Raw genomic sequence first — 20,828 nt, forward strand, 5'->3', positions numbered from 1 at the left:
CCTCTCCCAAGTTGCTGTACCCTGTGTTTCTTGTTCTGTGTTCAGCCAGGCACTGCCCCCACTGCTCCGAGACTCCCACATGGCAACATTGTATCCTTTTCCAGAGTTGCTGTACCGTCTTGAGGAGGAAGATGACATACGGACTTTTATGCAAACGAGAGAGACCAGAGACTTATGGGATGCACCCAGACTGGAAAAAACCCCAAAACAACGAGCCACGCAAAAGGGAAGGAATAGAACCAGCACCATCTAACAAGGAAAACCCAGAGGAGTCCCCTGGCTTCTTTCCGAGGCCGACATAACCTCGAGGAGACTCGACTAGGATGACAGCTTAGACTACAAGGCCTAAAGAAGGAGTCTTCCCGGGGACTCCCGTGAGGGAGGAAGGCCCAGCTCTGCCCCACTGACAGAGCTGTATGGATTCTCCTCTTCTGCGGTGTCCAGTGGAAGCAGTGGCGGTGTGCGCAACCCCTCGGGCCCCCACCCCAGAGCTGTGCTGCTTAATAATGGCCTTTTTAAAAGGAGCTGGCCTCCTGGCCCATTTATCACAATCGTGATCCTGGGGAATGCAGCTAAAGCCAGCCAAAAGCAATTTCTGGAAAGTCAAGCCTGCTTTACGTTTTCTGGAGTTTGCTTGTGCCAACTTCACCAGTCATTTCTAAAAAAGGAAAAGAAACTCCAAGCAAAACAGAGAAAAACACAAAGAAACCAACCCAAAGAAACCAATCAAACAAACAGATAAAACACCCCCAATCAAACCAAAGGCAATGAGAAGTTAGGACTAGTTGTAAGGATATCACAGCAGGCGAATGGCTGCTTCCTACTTGGATCACCATCCAAAGCCACCTAGAACAACTTCTCCAAAACATATCCAACAGGACAAATGGAAAAAGTGATCCATGGCAGCTCTGCATTGTGGTGAAGGATGAGCATGCAGTGGTCCAGATGCAGCATTGCCCACCCTCCAGGCTGCTGTTTGCTCTGCTGAAAGACTCTTGCAGGACTCTTGTGGCCCCTCTCCATGCAATGGAAATCCTTGCCACAGCTCTCAGTTGAGGCACTGGCATTTCCAGAGCCAGATTCAGGCACAATCCTACTGCCTGCTGAGCATCTGGGAAAGCTGCTGAGCATCTTCAGGCCTAGAAGCACAAAAGAGCTCAGGCTCTCCCCGAACTGGGTTTTCAGGGCAGCTTTACATATCTCTGCAAGATTTCTTCATCCCTCAACACGTCTGACTTTATTATGTCCAACGATGCATTTGGGTTTCTTCCGTCCTCTTGTGTGCCCGTGAGTAAGCTTCCACGTGGATGAAGGAGATTGTGTACAGGACAATTGATTGCGGCATTGCCATTTGGCTTCACTGTCACTCAGTTGAACACGGTCCTTATCTAAGAAGGACTTCCAAGAAATGGGTAGGAGTTTTGGCTGTGAGAGGAGCAGAAAGCACATTTTCTACAGCAAATTGCTAGCTGATGCACTTTCCTCCCTGCCAAAATAGTGATTGCCATTCATCTTCCTGGGAAGAATGTAAAGACCCATTCAGAGATGCCAGGTTCAGCTGGCCTGTGGCTTTGTGTGCCTCATTTCACATGTCCAATTTCAAGGGCCACTAAAAGAGGCTCATGTTTGCCTTGCTACCCACAAGTGCTGTAGGTATTTCCAGGAGAAGAGGGAAAACATCGCTGTCCTGTGGTGCGGTAGAAATGCCACCACAACTGTGATTGTGTGAGCAAAGCCAGCCAGTGCTTTTTGGGGCAGCAGCAGCAGCTGAGAGTGTGGCAGAGCGGTTGTGATACTCTTTTTAGAGTCCTGCAAACATTGTTCCCGAAACAACCCACAGCTTTGCAAATGTGCCCGAAGAAAATGCAAAGAGAACTGGGGTGTGAAAATCAAAGACTGTTTATCTGTAGAAGAAAAGGAACAAGAATGAACTACACCACATATTTACACTGTAAGAATATTGGTAACAACAACAACAACAACAACAACAACAACAACAAACTATAGAACTTATTTACCTGAGAAGAGATCTAACAAAACTCTATGAAACGTATTTACAGACAACTTAAACAAACTCTAAAACCTCTATCCTGAACACAACAACTGTAAAACGTATGTACAGCAGGGTGGCATCTGTGTCTGTGATGTCCCTAAGTCCTGGAAGAAAAACAAGTAGCACGGTCAGTGCAGTCAGGCACGGAAGGGTGTTCCATGTGCTGCCGGGCTGGGACACTGGCCCAGTGGGACTCTGCTGCCAGAAGGGAGCCTGGCTGGGGGCTGTGGCCCAGGCACTGGAACAGGGCTTGTGTGGCCCACAGGAAGCCCAGGCCAGGCCAGGGATGGCCAGCAGAATCCAGTGCATGGGCTAGCGTGTCCCTGAGCAGGAAGTGCCCAGCCCGGCCCCAGGCTGGCAGCAGGGGCCCCACTCTGCCTGTGGGGAGCACCTGCCTGTTCTGCTGCTGGCATCGGTCTTCATCCCAAGACCATGTCTTCCTCCTTGTCTTTTAGATCAATATCCATCTCTTCAACATAATCTTTCGTTTCCACCTCCATCTCTTCCTCTGTCTCGTACATATCCACATCCATCTCTTGCTCTCCAGTATCCTCTCCGTCCACTTCCATGGCTTCTTCTCTATCAGTCTGTGTATCGACGTCCGTCTCCTCCTCTCCGTCTGTGCCAGCCTGCAGAGGTAGCAAAATTTCCCAGCCTGTCCCACAGAGCTCCAGCCCAGCCAGGCAGCTGCGGGGTGTCCGCCTCCGTGGAATAGTACCATACCTCTTTTGGAACAAATGCAGACATCCTGCAGGGATGGAGAGCAAAATCCAAGCGATGGGGAGCTTTGGGGACTGCTGGGGGAATCAGGGAGCAGGTGGCAACAAGGTGACAGGGGTAGGCTTGGAGCAGGGTGAATGAAGAGCGTGCTGGCACAAGGAGCCAAGGGTTGTGTTGTGGCCGTTGCTGGATGCTGGAAGTTCTAGCTGGAGCGTGCACTGTGACATCACCGCCAGGAGTTCAGGCCCAGGCTGAAGTGGACAACGGAGACCGTAGAATGAATGATGGAATCCCTGGGTGCTTGGGCTTGGAAGGGACCCTAAAGACCATCTTGTTCCAAGCGGAGCGATCTTCCCCTAGAATAGGTTGCTCAGAGCCCCGCTCCCAGCTGGCCTTGGATGTTGCCAAGGATGGAGCATCCCCAGCCTCTGTGCACAGCCCGGGCCAGTGGCCCAGCAGCCGGAGTGGAAAAGAGCAGCTTCATTAGATCCAACTTCAAGCTCACTCCTGCAGTTGAAAGGCTTCTCCTCCCTGTGCCCATCTTTCCTAGAGCTGCAGGGAGGCCTCGCCAGCCCCCTTCTCTTTCCAGGCTGAGCATCCCCAGCCCCACACGGACAGCAGTCCCATGCGTGGCAGTCAAGGCTAAAGGGTAGCAAATGGCTACATCAGGAAGTGAGAGATGGAAGCTTTTGGAGATGGAAGCTTTACCTCTAAATGTAGAAAAGAAAGAGAAGTGGAGGGGGAAATGGTGGGACTCTGGCTCTGTTCTAACTGGCGAAGATTTTCTTTTCTTCTTTTCTGTCGTGCTAACCCAAGTTTTGTTGTTTGAAAGGAGGTTTAGCAAAATATCCATCGTCTTCTCCACTGCTGAAACACTGAACAACACCTGGGCAGGCTGAGGATGCAGAGCAAAACCTGCAAATATCTACTGCTGATCGTGATCCTGGGGAATGCAGCTAAAGCCAGCCAAAAGCAATTTCTGGAAAGTCAAGCCTGCTTTACGTTTTCTGGAGTTTGCTTGTGCCAACTTCACCAGTCATTTCTAAAAAAGGAAAAGAAACTCCAAGCAAAACAGAGAAAAACACAAAGAAACCAACCCAAAGAAACCAATCAAACAAACAGATAAAACACCCCCAATCAAACCAAAGGCAATGAGAAGTTAGGACTAGTTGTAAGGATATCACAGCAGGCGAATGGCTGCTTCCTACTTGGATCACCATCCAAAGCCACCTAGAACAACTTCTCCAAAACATATCCAACAGGACAAATGGAAAAAGTGATCCATGGCAGCTCTGCATTGTGGTGAAGGATGAGCATGCAGTGGTCCAGATGCAGCATTGCCCACCCTCCAGGCTGCTGTTTGCTCTGCTGAAAGACTCTTGCAGGACTCTTGTGGCCCCTCTCCATGCAATGGAAATCCTTGCCACAGCTCTCAGTTGAGGCACTGGCATTTCCAGAGCCAGATTCAGGCACAATCCTACTGCCTGCTGAGCATCTGGGAAAGCTGCTGAGCATCTTCAGGCCTAGAAGCACAAAAGAGCTCAGGCTCTCCCCGAACTGGGTTTTCAGGGCAGCTTTACATATCTCTGCAAGATTTCTTCATCCCTCAACACGTCTGACTTTATTATGTCCAACGATGCATTTGGGTTTCTTCCGTCCTCTTGTGTGCCCGTGAGTAAGCTTCCACGTGGATGAAGGAGATTGTGTACAGGACAATTGATTGCGGCATTGCCATTTGGCTTCACTGTCACTCAGTTGAACACGGTCCTTATCTAAGAAGGACTTCCAAGAAATGGGTAGGAGTTTTGGCTGTGAGAGGAGCAGAAAGCACATTTTCTACAGCAAATTGCTAGCTGATGCACTTTCCTCCCTGCCAAAATAGTGATTGCCATTCATCTTCCTGGGAAGAATGTAAAGACCCATTCAGAGATGCCAGGTTCAGCTGGCCTGTGGCTTTGTGTGCCTCATTTCACATGTCCAATTTCAAGGGCCACTAAAAGAGGCTCATGTTTGCCTTGCTACCCACAAGTGCTGTAGGTATTTCCAGGAGAAGAGGGAAAACATCGCTGTCCTGTGGTGTGGTAGAAATGCCACCACAACTGTGATTGTGTGAGCAAAGCCAGCCAGTGCTTTTTGGGGCAGCAGCAGCAGCTGAGAGTGTGGCAGAGCGGTTGTGATACTCTTTTTAGAGTCCTGCAAACATTGTTCCCGAAACAACCCACAGCTTTGCAAATGTGCCCGAAGAAAATGCAAAGAGAACTGGGGTGTGAAAATCAAAGACTGTTTATCTGTAGAAGAAAAGGAACAAGAATGAACTACACCACATATTTACACTGTAAGAATATTGGTAACAACAACAACAACAACAACCACAACAACAACAACAAACTATAGAACCTATTTACCTGAGAACAGCTCTAACAAAACTCTATGAAACGTATTTACAGACAACTTAAACAAGCTCTAAAACCTCTATCCTGAACACAACAACTGTAAAACGTATGTACAGCAGGGTGGCATCTGTGTCTGTGATGTCCCTAAGTCCTGGAAGAAAAACAAGTAGCACGGTCAGTGCAGTCAGGCACGGAAGGGTGTTCCATGTGCTGCCGGGCTGGGACACTGGCCCAGTGGGACTCTGCTGCCAGAAGGGAGCCTGGCTGGGGGCTGTGGCCCAGGCACTGGAACAGGGCTTGTGTGGCCCACAGCAAGCCCAGGCCAGGCCAGGGATGGCCAGCAGAATCCAGTGCATGGGCTAGCGTGTCCCTGAGCAGGAAGTGCCCAGCCCGGCCCCAGGCTGGCAGCAGGGGCCCCACTCTGCCTGTGGGGAGCACCTGCCTGTTCTGCTGCTGGCATCGGTCTTCATCCCAAGACCATGTCTTCCTCCTTGTCTTTTAGATCAATATCCATCTCTTCAACATAATCTTTCGTTTCCACCTCCATCTCTTCCTCTGTCTCGTACATATCCACATCCATCTCTTGCTCTCCAGTATCCTCTCCGTCCACTTCCATGGCTTCTTCTCTATCAGTCTGTGTATCGACGTCCGTCTCCTCCTCTCCGTCTGTGCCAGCCTGCAGAGGTAGCAAAATTTCCCAGCCTGTCCCACAGAGCTCCAGCCCAGCCAGGCAGCTGCGGGGTGTCCGCCTCCGTGGAATAGTACCATACCTCTTTTGGAACAAATGCAGACATCCTGCAGGGATGGAGAGCAAAATCCAAGCGATGGGGAGCTTTGGGGACTGCTGGGGGAATCAGGGAGCAGGTGGCAACAAGGTGACAGGGGTAGGCTTGGAGCAGGGTGAATGAAGAGCGTGCTGGCACAAGGAGCCAAGGGTTGTGTTGTGGCCGTTGCTGGATGCTGGAAGTTCTAGCTGGAGCGTGCACTGTGACATCACCGCCAGGAGTTCAGGCCCAGGCTGAAGTGGACAACGGAGACCGTAGAATGAATGATGGAATCCCTGGGTGCTTGGGCTTGGAAGGGACCCTAAAGACCATCTTGTTCCAAGCGGAGCGATCTTCCCCTAGAATAGGTTGCTCAGAGCCCCGCTCCCAGCTGGCCTTGGATGTTGCCAAGGATGGAGCATCCCCAGCCTCTGTGCACAGCTTGGGCCAGTGGCCCAGCAGCCGGAGTGGAAAAGAGCAGCTTCATTAGATCCAACTTCAAGCTCACTCCTGCAGTTGAAAGGCTTCTCCTCCCTGTGCCCATCTTTCCTAGAGCTGCAGGGAGGCCTCGCCAGCCCCCTTCTCTTTCCAGGCTGAGCATCCCCAGCCCCACACGGACAGCAGTCCGATGCGTGGCAGTCAAGGCTAAAGGGTAGCAAATGGCTACATCAGGAAGTGAGAGATGGAAGCTTTTGGAGATGGAAGCTTTACCTCTAAATGTAGAAAAGAAAGAGAAGTGGAGGGGGAAATGGTGGGACTCTGGCTCTGTTCTAACTGGCGAAGATTTTCTTCTCTTCTTTTCTGTCGTGCTAACCCAAGTTTTGTTGTTTGAAAGGAGGTTTAGCAAAATATCCATCGTCTTCTCCACTGCTGAAACACTGAACAACACCTGGGCAGGCTGAGGATGCAGAGCAAAACCTGCAAATATCTACTGCTGATCGTGATCCTGGGGAATGCAGCTAAAGCCAGCCAAAAGCAATTTCTGGAAAGTCAAGCCTGCTTTACGTTTTCTGGAGTTTGCTTGTGCCAACTTCACCAGTCATTTCTAAAAAAGGAAAAGAAACTCCAAGCAAAAGAGAGAAAAACACAAAGAAACCAACCCAAAGAAACCAATCAAACAAACAGATAAAACACCCCCAATCAAACCAAAGGCAATGAGAAGTTAGGACTAGTTGTAAGGATATCACAGCAGGCGAATGGCTGCTTCCTACTTGGATCACCATCCAAAGCCACCTAGAACAACTTCTCCAAAACATATCCAACAGGAGAAATGGAAAAAGTGATCCATGGCAGCTCTGCATTGTGGTGAAGGATGAGCATGCAGTGGTCCAGATGCAGCATTGCCCACCCTCCAGGCTGCTGTTTGCTCTGCTGAAAGACTCTTGCAGGACTCTTGTGGCCCCTCTCCATGCAATGGAAATCCTTGCCACAGCTCTCAGTTGAGGCACTGGCATTTCCAGAGCCAGATTCAGGCACAATCCTACTGCCTGCTGAGCATCTGGGAAAGCTGCTGAGCATCTTCAGGCCTAGAAGCACAAAAGAGCTCAGGCTCTCCCCGAACTGGGTTTTCAGGGCAGCTTTACATATCTCTGCAAGATTTCTTCATCCCTCAACACGTCTGACTTTATTATGTCCAACGATGCATTTGGGTTTCTTCCGTCCTCTTGTGTGCCCGTGAGTAAGCTTCCACGTGGATGAAGGAGATTGTGTACAGGACAATTGATTGCGGCATTGCCATTTGGCTTCACTGTCACTCAGTTGAACACGGTCCTTATCTAAGAAGGACTTCCAAGAAATGGGTAGGAGTTTTGGCTGTGAGAGGAGCAGAAAGCACATTTTCTACAGCAAATTGCTAGCTGATGCACTTTCCTCCCTGCCAAAATAGTGATTGCCATTCATCTTCCTGGGAAGAATGTAAAGACCCATTCAGAGATGCCAGGTTCAGCTGGCCTGTGGCTTTGTGTGCCTCATTTCACATGTCCAATTTCAAGGGCCACTAAAAGAGGCTCATGTTTGCCTTGCTACCCACAAGTGCTGTAGGTATTTCCAGGAGAAGAGGGAAAACATCGCTGTCCTGTGGTGTGGTAGAAATGCCACCACAACTGTGATTGTGTGAGCAAAGCCAGCCAGTGCTTTTTGGGGCAGCAGCAGCAGCTGAGAGTGTGGCAGAGCGGTTGTGATACTCTTTTTAGAGTCCTGCAAACATTGTTCCCGAAACAACCCACAGCTTTGCAAATGTGCCCGAAGAAAATGCAAAGAGAACTGGGGTGTGAAAATCAAAGACTGTTTATCTGTAGAAGAAAAGGAACAAGAATGAACTACACCACATATTTACACTGTAAGAATATTGGTAACAACAACAACAACAACAACCACAACAACAACAACAAACTATAGAACCTATTTACCTGAGAACAGCTCTAACAAAACTCTATGAAACGTATTTACAGACAACTTAAACAAGCTCTAAAACCTCTATCCTGAACACAACAACTGTAAAACGTATGTACAGCAGGGTGGCATCTGTGTCTGTGATGTCCCTAAGTCCTGGAAGAAAAACAAGTAGCACGGTCAGTGCAGTCAGGCACGGAAGGGTGTTCCATGTGCTGCCGGGCTGGGACACTGGCCCAGTGGGACTCTGCTGCCAGAAGGGAGCCTGGCTGGGGGCTGTGGCCCAGGCACTGGAACAGGGCTTGTGTGGCCCACAGCAAGCCCAGGCCAGGCCAGGGATGGCCAGCAGAATCCAGTGCATGGGCTAGCGTGTCCCTGAGCAGGAAGTGCCCAGCCCGGCCCCAGGCTGGCAGCAGGGGCCCCACTCTGCCTGTGGGGAGCACCTGCCTGTTCTGCTGCTGGCATCGGTCTTCATCCCAAGACCATGTCTTCCTCCTTGTCTTTTAGATCAATATCCATCTCTTCAACATAATCTTTCGTTTCCACCTCCATCTCTTCCTCTGTCTCGTACATATCCACATCCATCTCTTGCTCTCCAGTATCCTCTCCGTCCACTTCCATGGCTTCTTCTCTATCAGTCTGTGTATCGACGTCCGTCTCCTCCTCTCCGTCTGTGCCAGCCTGCAGAGGTAGCAAAATTTCCCAGCCTGTCCCACAGAGCTCCAGCCCAGCCAGGCAGCTGCGGGGTGTCCGCCTCCGTGGAATAGTACCATACCTCTTTTGGAACAAATGCAGACATCCTGCAGGGATGGAGAGCAAAATCCAAGCGATGGGGAGCTTTGGGGACTGCTGGGGGAATCAGGGAGCAGGTGGCAACAAGGTGACAGGGGTAGGCTTGGAGCAAGGTGAATGAAGAGCGTGCTGGCACAAGGAGCCAAGGGTTGTGTTGTGGCCGTTGCTGGATGCTGGAAGTTCTAGCTGGAGCGTGCACTGTGACATCACCGCCAGGAGTTCAGGCCCAGGCTGAAGTGGACAACGGAGACCGTAGAATGAATGATGGAATCCCTGGGTGCTTGGGCTTGGAAGGGACCCTAAAGACCATCTTGTTCCAAGCGGAGCGATCTTCCCCTAGAATAGGTTGCTCAGAGCCCCGCTCCCAGCTGGCCTTGGATGTTGCCAAGGATGGAGCATCCCCAGCCTCTGTGCACAGCTTGGGCCAGTGGCCCAGCAGCCGGAGTGGAAAAGAGCAGCTTCATTAGATCCAACTTCAAGCTCACTCCTGCAGTTGAAAGGCTTCTCCTCTCTGTGCCCATCTTTCCTAGAGCTGCAGGGAGGCCTCGCCAGCCCCCTTCTCTTTCCAGGCTGAGCATCCCCAGCCCCACACGGACAGCAGTCCGATGCGTGGCAGTCAAGGCTAAAGGGTAGCAAATGGCTACATCAGGAAGTGAGAGATGGAAGCTTTTGGAGATGGAAGCTTTACCTCTAAATGTAGAAAAGAAAGAGAAGTGGAGGGGGAAATGGTGGGACTCTGGCTCTGTTCTAACTGGCGAAGATTTTCTTCTCTTCTTTTCTGTCGTGCTAACCCAAGTTTTGTTGTTTGAAAGGAGGTTTAGCAAAATATCCATCGTCTTCTCCACTGCTGAAACACTGAACAACACCTGGGCAGGCTGAGGATGCAGAGCAAAACCTGCAAATATCTACTGCTGATCGTGATCCTGGGGAATGCAGCTAAAGCCAGCCAAAAGCAATTTCTGGAAAGTCAAGCCTGCTTTACGTTTTCTGGAGTTTGCTTGTGCCAACTTCACCAGTCATTTCTAAAAAAGGAAAAGAAACTCCAAGCAAAAGAGAGAAAAACACAAAGAAACCAACCCAAAGAAACCAATCAAACAAACAGATAAAACACCCCCAATCAAACCAAAGGCAATGAGAAGTTAGGACTAGTTGTAAGGATATCACAGCAGGCGAATGGCTGCTTCCTACTTGGATCACCATCCAAAGCCACCTAGAACAACTTCTCCAAAACATATCCAACAGGACAAATGGAAAAAGTGATCCATGGCAGCTCTGCATTGTGGTGAAGGATGAGCATGCAGTGGTCCAGATGCAGCATTGCCCACCCTCCAGGCTGCTGTTTGCTCTGCTGAAAGACTCTTGCAGGACTCTTGTGGCCCCTCTCCATGCAATGGAAATCCTTGCCACAGCTCTCAGTTGAGGCACTGGCATTTCCAGAGCCAGATTCAGGCACAATCCTACTGCCTGCTGAGCATCTGGGAAAGGTGCTGAGCATCTTCAGGCCTAGAAGCACAAAAGAGCTCAGGCTCTCCCCGAACTGGGTTTTCAGGGCAGCTTTCCGTATCTCTGCAAGATTTCTTCATCCCTCAACACGTCTGACTTTATTATGTCCAACGATGCATTTGGGTTTCTTCCGTCCTCTTGTGTGCCCGTGAGTAAGCTTCCACGTGGATGAAGGAGATTGTGTACAGGACAATTGATTGCGGCATTGCCATTTGGCTTCACTGTCACTCAGTTGAACACGGTCCTTATCTAAGAAGGACTTCCAAGAAATGGGTAGGAGTTTTGGCTGTGAGAGGAGCAGAAAGCACATTTTCTACAGCAAATTGCTAGCTGATGCACTTTCCTCCCTGCCAAAATAGTGATTGCCATTCATCTTCCTGGGAAGAATGTAAAGACCCATTCAGAGATGCCAGGTTCAGCTGGCCTGTGGCTTTGTGTGCCTCATTTCACATGTCCAATTTCAAGGGCCACTAAAAGAGGCTCATGTTTGCCTTGCTACCCACAAGTGCTGTAGGTATTTCCAGGAGAAGAGGGAAAACATCGCTGTCCTGTGGTGTGGTAGAAATGCCACCACAACTGTGATTGTGTGAGCAAAGCCAGCCAGTGCTTTTTGGGGCAGCAGCAGCAGCTGAGAGTGTGGCAGAGCGGTTGTGATACTCTTTTTAGAGTCCTGCAAACATTGTTCCCGAAACAACCCACAGCTTTGCAAATGTGCCCGAAGAAAATGCAAAGAGAACTGGGGTGTGAAAATCAAAGACTGTTTATCTGTAGAAGAAAAGGAACAAGAATGAACTACACCACATATTTACACTGTAAGAATATTGGTAACAACAACAACAACAACAACCACAACAACAACAACAAACTATAGAACCTATTTACCTGAGAACAGCTCTAACAAAACTCTATGAAACGTATTTACAGACAACTTAAACAAGCTCTAAAACCTCTATCCTGAACACAACAACTGTAAAACGTATGTACAGCAGGGTGGCATCTGTGTCTGTGATGTCCCTAAGTCCTGGAAGAAAAACAAGTAGCACGGTCAGTGCAGTCAGGCACGGAAGGGTGTTCCATGTGCTGCCGGGCTGGGACACTGGCCCAGTGGGACTCTGCTGCCAGAAGGGAGCCTGGCTGGGGGCTGTGGCCCAGGCACTGGAACAGGGCTTGTGTGGCCCACAGGAAGCCCAGGCCAGGCCAGGGATGGCCAGCAGAATCCAGTGCATGGGCTAGCGTGTCCCTGAGCAGGAAGTGCCCAGCCCGGCCCCAGGCTGGCAGCAGGGGCCCCACTCTGCCTGTGGGGAGCACCTGCCTGTTCTGCTGCTGGCATCGGTCTTCATCCCAAGACCATGTCTTCCTCCTTGTCTTTTAGATCAATATCCATCTCTTCAACATAATCTTTCGTTTCCACCTCCATCTCTTCCTCTGTCTCGTACATATCCACATCCATCTCTTGCTCTCCAGTATCCTCTCCGTCCACTTCCATGGCTTCTTCTCTATCAGTCTGTGTATCGACGTCCGTCTCCTCCTCTCCGTCTGTGCCAGCCTGCAGAGGTAGCAAAATTTCCCAGCCTGTCCCACAGAGCTCCAGCCCAGCCAGGCAGCTGCGGGGTGTCCGCCTCCGTGGAATAGTACCATACCTCTTTTGGAACAAATGCAGACATCCTGCAGGGATGGAGAGCAAAATCCAAGCGATGGGGAGCTTTGGGGACTGCTGGGGGAATCAGGGAGCAGGTGGCAACAAGGTGACAGGGGTAGGCTTGGAGCAGGGTGAATGAAGAGCGTGCTGGCACAAGGAGCCAAGGGTTGTGTTGTGGCCGTTGCTGGATGCTGGAAGTTCTAGCTGGAGCGTGCACTGTGACATCACCGCCAGGAGTTCAGGCCCAGGCTGAAGTGGACAACGGAGACCGTAGAATGAATGATGGAATCCCTGGGTGCTTGGGCTTGGAAGGGACCCTAAAGACCATCTTGTTCCAAGCGGAGCGATCTTCCCCTAGAATAGGTTGCTCAGAGCCCCGCTCCCAGCTGGCCTTGGATGTTGCCAAGGATGGAGCATCCCCAGCCTCTGTGCACAGCTTGGGCCAGTGGCCCAGCAGCCGGAGTGGAAAAGAGCAGCTTCATTAGATCCAACTTCAAGCTCACTCCTGCAGTTGAAAGGCTTCTCCTCCCTGTGCCCATCTTTCCTAGAGCTGCAGGGAGGCCTCGCCAGCCCCCTTCTCTTTCCAGGCTGAGCATCCCCAGCCCCACACGGACAGCAGTCCGATGCGTGGCAGTCAAGGCTAAAGGGTAGCAAATGGCTACATCAGGAAGTGAGAGATGGAAGCTTTTGGAGATGGAAGCTTTACCTCTAAATGTAGAAAAGAAAGAGAAGTGGAGGGGGAAATGGTGGGACTCTGGCTCTGTTCTAACTGGCGAAGATTTTCTTTTCTTCTTTTCTGTCGTGCTAACCCAAGTTTTGTTGTTTGAAAGGAGGTTTAGCAAAATATCCATCGTCTTCTCCACTGCTGAAACACTGAACAACACCTGGGCAGGCTGAGGATGCAGAGCAAAACCTGCAAATATCTACTGCTGATCGTGATCCTGGGGAATGCAGCTAAAGCCAGCCAAAAGCAATTTCTGGAAAGTCAAGCCTGCTTTACGTTTTCTGGAGTTTGCTTGTGCCAACTTCACCAGTCATTTCTAAAAAAGGAAAAGAAACTCCAAGCAAAAGAGAGAAAAACACAAAGAAACCAACCCAAAGAAACCAATCAAACAAACAGATAAAACACCCCCAATCAAACCAAAGGCAATGAGAAGTTAGGACTAGTTGTAAGGATATCACAGCAGGCGAATGGCTGCTTCCTACTTGGATCACCATCCAAAGCCACCTAGAACAACTTCTCCAAAACATATCCAACAGGACAAATGGAAAAAGTGATCCATGGCAGCTCTGCATTGTGGTGAAGGATGAGCATGCAGTGGTCCAGATGCAGCATTGCCCACCCTCCAGGCTGCTGTTTGCTCTGCTGAAAGACTCTTGCAGGACTCTTGTGGCCCCTCTCCATGCAATGGAAATCCTTGCCACAGCTCTCAGTTGAGGCACTGGCATTTCCAGAGCCAGATTCAGGCACAATCCTACTGCCTGCTGAGCATCTGGGAAAGGTGCTGAGCATCTTCAGGCCTAGAAGCACAAAAGAGCTCAGGCTCTCCCCGAACTGGGTTTTCAGGGCAGCTTTCCATATCTCTGCAAGATTTCTTCATCCCTCAACACGTCTGACTTTATTATGTCCAACGATGCATTTGGGTTTCTTCCGTCCTCTTGTGTGCCCGTGAGTAACCTTCCACGTGGATGAAGGAGATTGTGTACAGGACAATTGATTGCGGCATTGCCATTTGGCTTCACTGTCACTCAGTTGAACACGGTCCTTATCTAAGAAGGACTTCCAAGAAATGGGTAGGAGTTTTGGCTGTGAGAGGAGCAGAAAGCACATTTTCTACAGCAAATTGCTAGCTGATGCACTTTCCTCCCTGCCAAAATAGTGATTGCCATTCATCTTCCTGGGAAGAATGTAAAGACCCATTCAGAGATGCCACGTTCAGCTGGCCTGTGGCTTTGTGTGCCTCATTTCACATGTCCAATTTCAAGGGCCACTAAAAGAGGCTCATGTTTGCCTTGCTACCCACAAGTGCTGTAGGTATTTCCAGGAGAAGAGGGAAAACATCGCTGTCCTGTGGTGTGGTAGAAATGCCACCACAACTGTGATTGTGTGAGCAAAGCCAGCCAGTGCTTTTTGGGGCAGCAGCAGCAGCTGAGAGTGTGGCAGAGCGGTTGTGATACTCTTTTTAGAGTCCTGCAAACATTGTTCCCGAAACAACCCACAGCTTTGCAAATGTGCCCGAAGAAAATGCAAAGAGAACTGGGGTGTGAAAATCAAAGACTGTTTATCTGTAGAAGAAAAGGAACAAGAATGAACTACACCACATATTTACACTGTAAGAATATTGGTAACAACAACAACAACAACAACCACAACTACAACAACAAACTATAGAACCTATTTACCTGAGAACAGCTCTAACAAAACTCTATGAAACGTATTTACAGACAACTTAAACAAGCTCTAAAACCTCTATCCTGAACACAACAACTGTAAAACGTATGTACAGCAGGGTGGCATCTGTGTCTGTGATGTCCCTAAGTCCTGGAAGAAAAACAAGTAGCACGGTCAGTGCAGTCAGGCACGGAAGGGTGTTCCATGTGCTGCCGGGCTGGGACACTGGCCCAGTGGGACTCTGCTGCCAGAAGGGAGCCTGGCTGGGGGCTGTGGCCCAGGCACTGGAACAGGGCTTGTGTGGCCCACAGGAAGCCCAGGCCAGGCCAGGGATGGCCAGCAGAATCCAGTGCATGGGCTAGCGTGTCCCTGAGCAGGAAGTGCCCAGCCCGGCCCCAGGCTGGCAGCAGGGGCCCCACTCTGCCTGTGGGGAGCACCTGCCTGTTCTGCTGCTGGCATCGGTCTTCATCCCAAGACCATGTCTTCCTCCTTGTCTTTTAGATCAATATCCATCTCTTCAACATAATCTTTCGTTTCCACCTCCATCTCTTCCTCTGTCTCGTACATATCCACATCCATCTCTTGCTCTCCAGTATCCTCTCCGTCCACTTCCATGGCTTCTTCTCTATCAGTCTGTGTATCGACGTCCGTCTCCTCCTCTCGGTCTGTGCCAGCCTGCAGAGGTAGCAAAATTTCCCAGCCTGTCCCACAGAGCTCCAGCCCAGCCAGGCAGCTGCGGGGTGTCCGCCTCCGTGGAATAGTACCATACCTCTTTTGGAACAAATGCAGACATCCTGCAGGGATGGAGAGCAAAATCCAAGCGATGGGGAGCTTTGGGGACTGCTGGGGGAATCAGGGAGCAGGTGGCAACAAGGTGACAGGGGTAGGCTTGGAGCAGGGTGAATGAAGAGCGTGCTGGCACAAGGAGCCAAGGGTTGTGTTGTGGCCGTTGCTGGATGCTGGAAGTTCTAGCTGGAGCGTGCACTGTGACATCACCGCCAGGAGTTCAGGCCCAGGCTGAAGTGGACAACGGAGACCGTAGAATGAATGATGGAATCCCTGGGTGCTTGGGCTTGGAAGGGACCCTAAAGACCATCTTGTTCCAAGCGGAGCGATCTTCCCCTAGAATAGGTTGCTCAGAGCCCCGCTCCCAGCTGGCCTTGGATGTTGCCAAGGATGGAGCATCCCCAGCCTCTGTGCACAGCCTGGGCCAGTGGCCCAGCAGCCGGAGTGGAAAAGAGCAGCTTCATTAGATCCAACTTCAAGCTCACTCCTGCAGTTGAAAGGCTTCTCCTCCCTGTGCCCATCTTTCCTAGAGCTGCAGGGAGGCCTCGCCAGCCCCCTTCTCTTTCCAGGCTGAGCATCCCCAGCCCCACACGGACAGCAGTCCGATGCGTGGCAGTCAAGGCTAAAGGGTAGCAAATGGCTACATCAGGAAGTGAGAGATGGAAGCTTTTGGAGATGGAAGCTTTACCTCTAAATGTAGAAAAGAAAGAAAAGTGGAGGGGGAAATGGTGGGACTCTGGATCTGTTCTAACTGGCGAGGATTTTCTTTTCTTCTTTTCTGTCGTGCTAACCCAAGTTTTGTTGTTTGAAAGGAGGTTTAGCAAAATATCCATCGTCTTCTCCACTGCTGAAACACTGAACAACACCTGGGCAGGCTGAGGATGCAGAGCAAAACCTGCAAATATCTACTGCTGATCGTGATCCTGGGGAATGCAGCTAAAGCCAGCCAAAAGCAATTTCTGGAAAGTCAAGCCTGCTTTACGTTTTCTGGAGTTTGCTTGTGCCAACTTCACCAGTCATTTCTAAAAAAGGAAAAGAAACTCCAAGCAAAAGAGAGAAAAACACAAAGAAACCAACCCAAAGAAACCAATCAAACAAACAGATAAAACACCCCCAATCAAACCAAAGGCAATGAGAAGTTAGGACTAGTTGTAAGGATATCACAGCAGGCGAATGGCTGCTTCCTACTTGGATCACCATCCAAAGCCACCTAGAACAACTTCTCCAAAACATATCCAACAGGACAAATGGAAAAAGTGATCCATGGCAGCTCTGCATTGTGGTGAAGGATGAGCATGCAGTGGTCCAGATGCAGCATTGCCCACCCTCCAGGCTGCTGTTTGCTCTGCTGAAAGACTCTTGCAGGACTCTTGTGGCCCCTCTCCATGCAATGGAAATCCTTGCCACAGCTCTCAGTTGAGGCACTGGCATTTCCTGAGCCAGATTCAGGCACAATCCTACTGCCTGCTGAGCATCTGGGAAAGCTGCTGAGCATCTTCAGGCCTAGAAGCACAAAAGAGCTCAGGCTCTCCCTGAACTGGGTTTTCAGGGCAGCTTTCCATATCTCTGCAAGATTTCTTCATCCCTCAACACGTCTGACTTTATTATGTCCAACGATGCATTTGGGTTTCTTCCGTCCTCTTGTGTGCCCGTGGGTAACCTTCCACGTGGATGAAGGAGATTGTGTACAGGACAATTGATTGCGGCATTGCCATTTGGCTTCACTGTCACTCAGTTGAACACGGTCCTTATCTAAGAAGGACTTCCAAGAAATGGGTAGGAGTTTTGGCTGTGAGAGGAGCAGAAAGCACATTTTCTACAGCAAATTGCTAGCTGATGCACTTTCCTCCCTGCCAAAATAGTGATTGCCATTCATCTTCCTGGGAAGAATGTAAAGACCCATTCAGAGATGCCAGGTTCAGCTGGCCTGTGGCTTTGTGTGCCTCATTTCACATGTCCAATTTCAAGGGCCACTAAAAGAGGCTCATGTTTGCCTTGCTACCCACAAGTGCTGTAGGTATTTCCAGGAGAAGAGGGAAAACATCGCTGTCCTGTGGTGTGGTAGAAATGCCACCACAACTGTGATTGTGTGAGCAAAGCCAGCCAGTGCTTTTTGGGGCAGCAGCAGCAGCTGAGAGTGTGGCAGAGCGGTTGTGATACTCTTTTTAGAGTCCTGCAAACATTGTTCCCGAAACAACCCACAGCTTTGCAAACATGATCGAAGAAAATGCAAAGAGAACTGGGGTGTGAAAATCAAAGACTGTTTATCTGTGGAAGAAAAGGAACAAGAATGAACTACACCACATATTTACACTGTAAGAATATTGGTAACAACAACAACAACAACAACAACAAACTATAGAACCTATTTACCTGAGAACAGCTCTAACAAAACTCTATGAAACGTATTTACAGACAACTTAAACAAGCTCTAAAACCTCTATCCTGAACACAACAACTGTAAAACGTATGTACAGCAGGGTGGCATCTGTGTCTGTGATGTCCCTAAGTCCTGGAAGAAAAACAAGTAGCACGGTCAGTGCAGTCAGGCACGGAAGGGTGTTCCATGTGCTGCCGGGCTGGGACACTGGCCCAGTGGGACTCTGCTGCCAGAAGGGAGCCTGGCTGGGGGCTGTGGCCCAGGCACTGGAACAGGGCTTGTGTGGCCCACAGGAAGCCCAGGCCAGGCCAGGGATGGCCAGCAGAATCCAGTGCATGGGCTAGCGTGTCCCTGAGCAGGAAGTGCCCAGCCCGGCCCCAGGCTGGCAGCAGGGGCCCCACTCTGCCTGTGGGGAGCACCTGCCTGTTCTGCTGCTGGCATCGGTCTTCATCCCAAGACCATGTCTTCCTCCTTGTCTTTTAGATCAATATCCATCTCTTCAACATAATCTTTCGTTTCCACCTCCATCTCTTCCTCTGTCTCGTACATATCCACATCCATCTCTTGCTCTCCAGTATCCTCTCCGTCCACTTCCATGGCTTCTTCTCTATCAGTCTGTGTATCGACGTCCGTCTCCTCCTCTCCGTCTGTGCCAGCCTGCAGAGGTAGCAAAATTTCCCAGCCTGTCCCACAGAGCTCCAGCCCAGCCAGGCAGCTGCGGGGTGTCCGCCTCCTTGGAATAGTACCATACCTCTTTTGGAACAAATGCAGACATCCTGCAGGGATGGAGAGCAAAATCCAAGCGATGGGGAGCTTTGGGGACTGCTGGGGGAATCAGGGAGCAGGTGGCAACAAGGTGACAGGGGTAGGCTTGGAGCAGGGTGAATGAAGAGCGTGCTGGCACAAGGAGCCAAGGGTTGTGTTGTGGCCGTTGCTGGATGCTGGAAGTTCTAGCTGGAGCGTGCACTGTGACATCACCGCCAGGAGTTCAGGCCCAGGCTGAAGTGGACAACGGAGACCGTAGAATGAATGATGGAATCCCTGGGTGCTTGGGCTTGGAAGGGACCCTAAAGACCATCTTGTTCCAAGCGGAGCGATCTTCCCCTAGAATAGGTTGCTCAGAGCCCCGCTCCCAGCTGGCCTTGGATGTTGCCAAGGATGGAGCATCCCCAGCCTCTGTGCACAGCTTGGGCCAGTGGCCCAGCAGCCGGAGTGGAAAAGAGCAGCTTCATTAGATCCAACTTCAAGCTCACTCCTGCAGTTGAAAGGCTTCTCCTCCCTGTGCCCATCTTTCCTCGAGCTGCAGGGAGGCCTCGCCAGCCCCCTTCTCTTTCCAGGCTGAGCATCCCCAGCCCCACACGGACAGCAGTCCGATGCGTGGCAGTCAAGGCTAAAGGGTAGCAAATGGCTACATCAGGAAGTGAGAGATGGAAGCTTTTGGAGATGGAAGCTTTACCTCTAAATGTAGAAAAGAAAGAGAAGTGGAGGGGGAAATGGTGGGACTCTGGCTCTGTTCTAACTGGCGAAGATTTTCTTCTCTTCTTTTCTGTCGTGCTAACCCAAGTTTTGTTGTTTGAAAGGAGGTTTAGCAAAATATCCATCGTCTTCTCCACTGCTGAAACACTGAACAACACCTGGGCAGGCTGAGGATGCAGAGCAAAACCTGCAAATATCTACTGCTGATCGTGATCCTGGGGAATGCAGCTAAAGCCAGCCAAAAACAATTTCTGGAAAGTCAAGCCTGCTTTACGTTTTCTGGAGTTTGCTTGTGCCAACTTCACCAGTCATTTCTAAAAAAGGAAAAGAAACTCCAAGCAAAACAGAGAAAAACACAAAGAAACCAACCCAAAGAAACCAATCAAACAAACAGATAAAACACCCCCAATCAAACCAAAGGCAATGAGAAGTTAGGACTAGTTGTAAGGATATCACAGCAGGCGAATGGCTGCTTCCTACTTGGATCACCATCCAAAGCCACCTAGAACAACTTCTCCAAAACATATCCAACAGGACAAATGGAAAAAGTGATCCATGGCAGCTCTGCATTGTGGTGAAGGATGAGCATGCAGTGGTCCAGATGCAGCATTGCCCACCCTCCAGGCTGCTGTTTGCTCTGCTGAAAGACTCTTGCAGGACTCTTGTGGCCCCTCTCCATGCAATGGAAATCCTTGCCACAGCTCTCAGTTGAGGCACTGGCATTTCCAGAGCCAGATTCAGGCACAATCCTACTGCCTGCTGAGCATCTGGGAAAGCTGCTGAGCATCTTCAGGCCTAGAAGCACAAAAGAGCTCAGGCTCTCCCCGAACTGGGTTTTCAGGGCAGCTTTCCATATCTCTGCAAGATTTCTTCATCCCTCAACACGTTTGACTTTATTATGTCCAACGATGCATTTGGGTTTCTTCCGTCCTCTTGTGTGCCCGTGAGTAAGCTTCCACGTGGATGAAGGAGATTGTGTACAGGACAATTGATTGCGGCATTGCCATTTGGCTTCACTGTCACTCAGTTGAACACGGTCCTTATCTAAGAAGGACTTCCAAGAAATGGGTAGGAGTTTTGGCTGTGAGAGGAGCAGAAAGCACATTTTCTACAGCAAATTGCTAGCTGATGCACTTTCCTCCCTGCCAAAATAGTGATTGCCATTCATCTTCCTGGGAAGAATGTAAAGACCCATTCAGAGATGCCAGGTTCAGCTGGCCTGTGGCTTTGTGTGCCTCATTTCACATGTCCAATTTCAAGGGCCACTAAAAGAGGCTCATGTTTGCCTTGCTACCCACAAGTGCTGTAGGTATTTCCAGGAGAAGAGGGAAAACATCGCTGTCCTGTGGTGTGGTAGAAATGCCACCACAACTGTGATTGTGTGAGCAAAGCCAGCCAGTGCTTTTTGGGGCAGCAGCAGCAGCTGAGAGTGTGGCAGAGCAGTTGTGATACTCTTTTTAGAGTCCTGCAAACATTGTTCCCGAAACAACCCACAGCTTTGCAAATGTGCCCGAAGAAAATGCAAAGAGAACTGGGGTG

General features: G+C 50.2%; 1 long non-coding RNA gene across 1 annotated transcript; it reads right to left on the reverse strand.

Annotated features, from left to right (window-relative positions):
• Positions 1–1,883: 1,883 nt before the first annotated feature.
• Positions 1,884–14,797, reverse strand: LOC147650464 (uncharacterized). Its single transcript, XR_015276224.1, has 9 exons — positions 12,257–14,797; positions 11,929–12,162; positions 9,097–11,637; positions 8,769–9,002; positions 5,937–8,477; positions 5,609–5,842; positions 2,777–5,317; positions 2,449–2,682; positions 1,884–2,157 (listed from the first exon to the last, which is right to left on the reverse strand). It is a non-coding gene; the product is annotated as an uncharacterized LOC147650464 (long non-coding RNA).
• Positions 14,798–20,828: the final 6,031 nt, after the last annotated feature.

The sequence above is a fragment of the Cyanistes caeruleus genome, chromosome 14, assembly GCF_971803275.1.
Source record: "Cyanistes caeruleus chromosome 14, bCyaCae1.hap1.1, whole genome shotgun sequence".
Classification (NCBI taxonomy): domain Eukaryota; kingdom Metazoa; phylum Chordata; class Aves; order Passeriformes; family Paridae; genus Cyanistes; species Cyanistes caeruleus.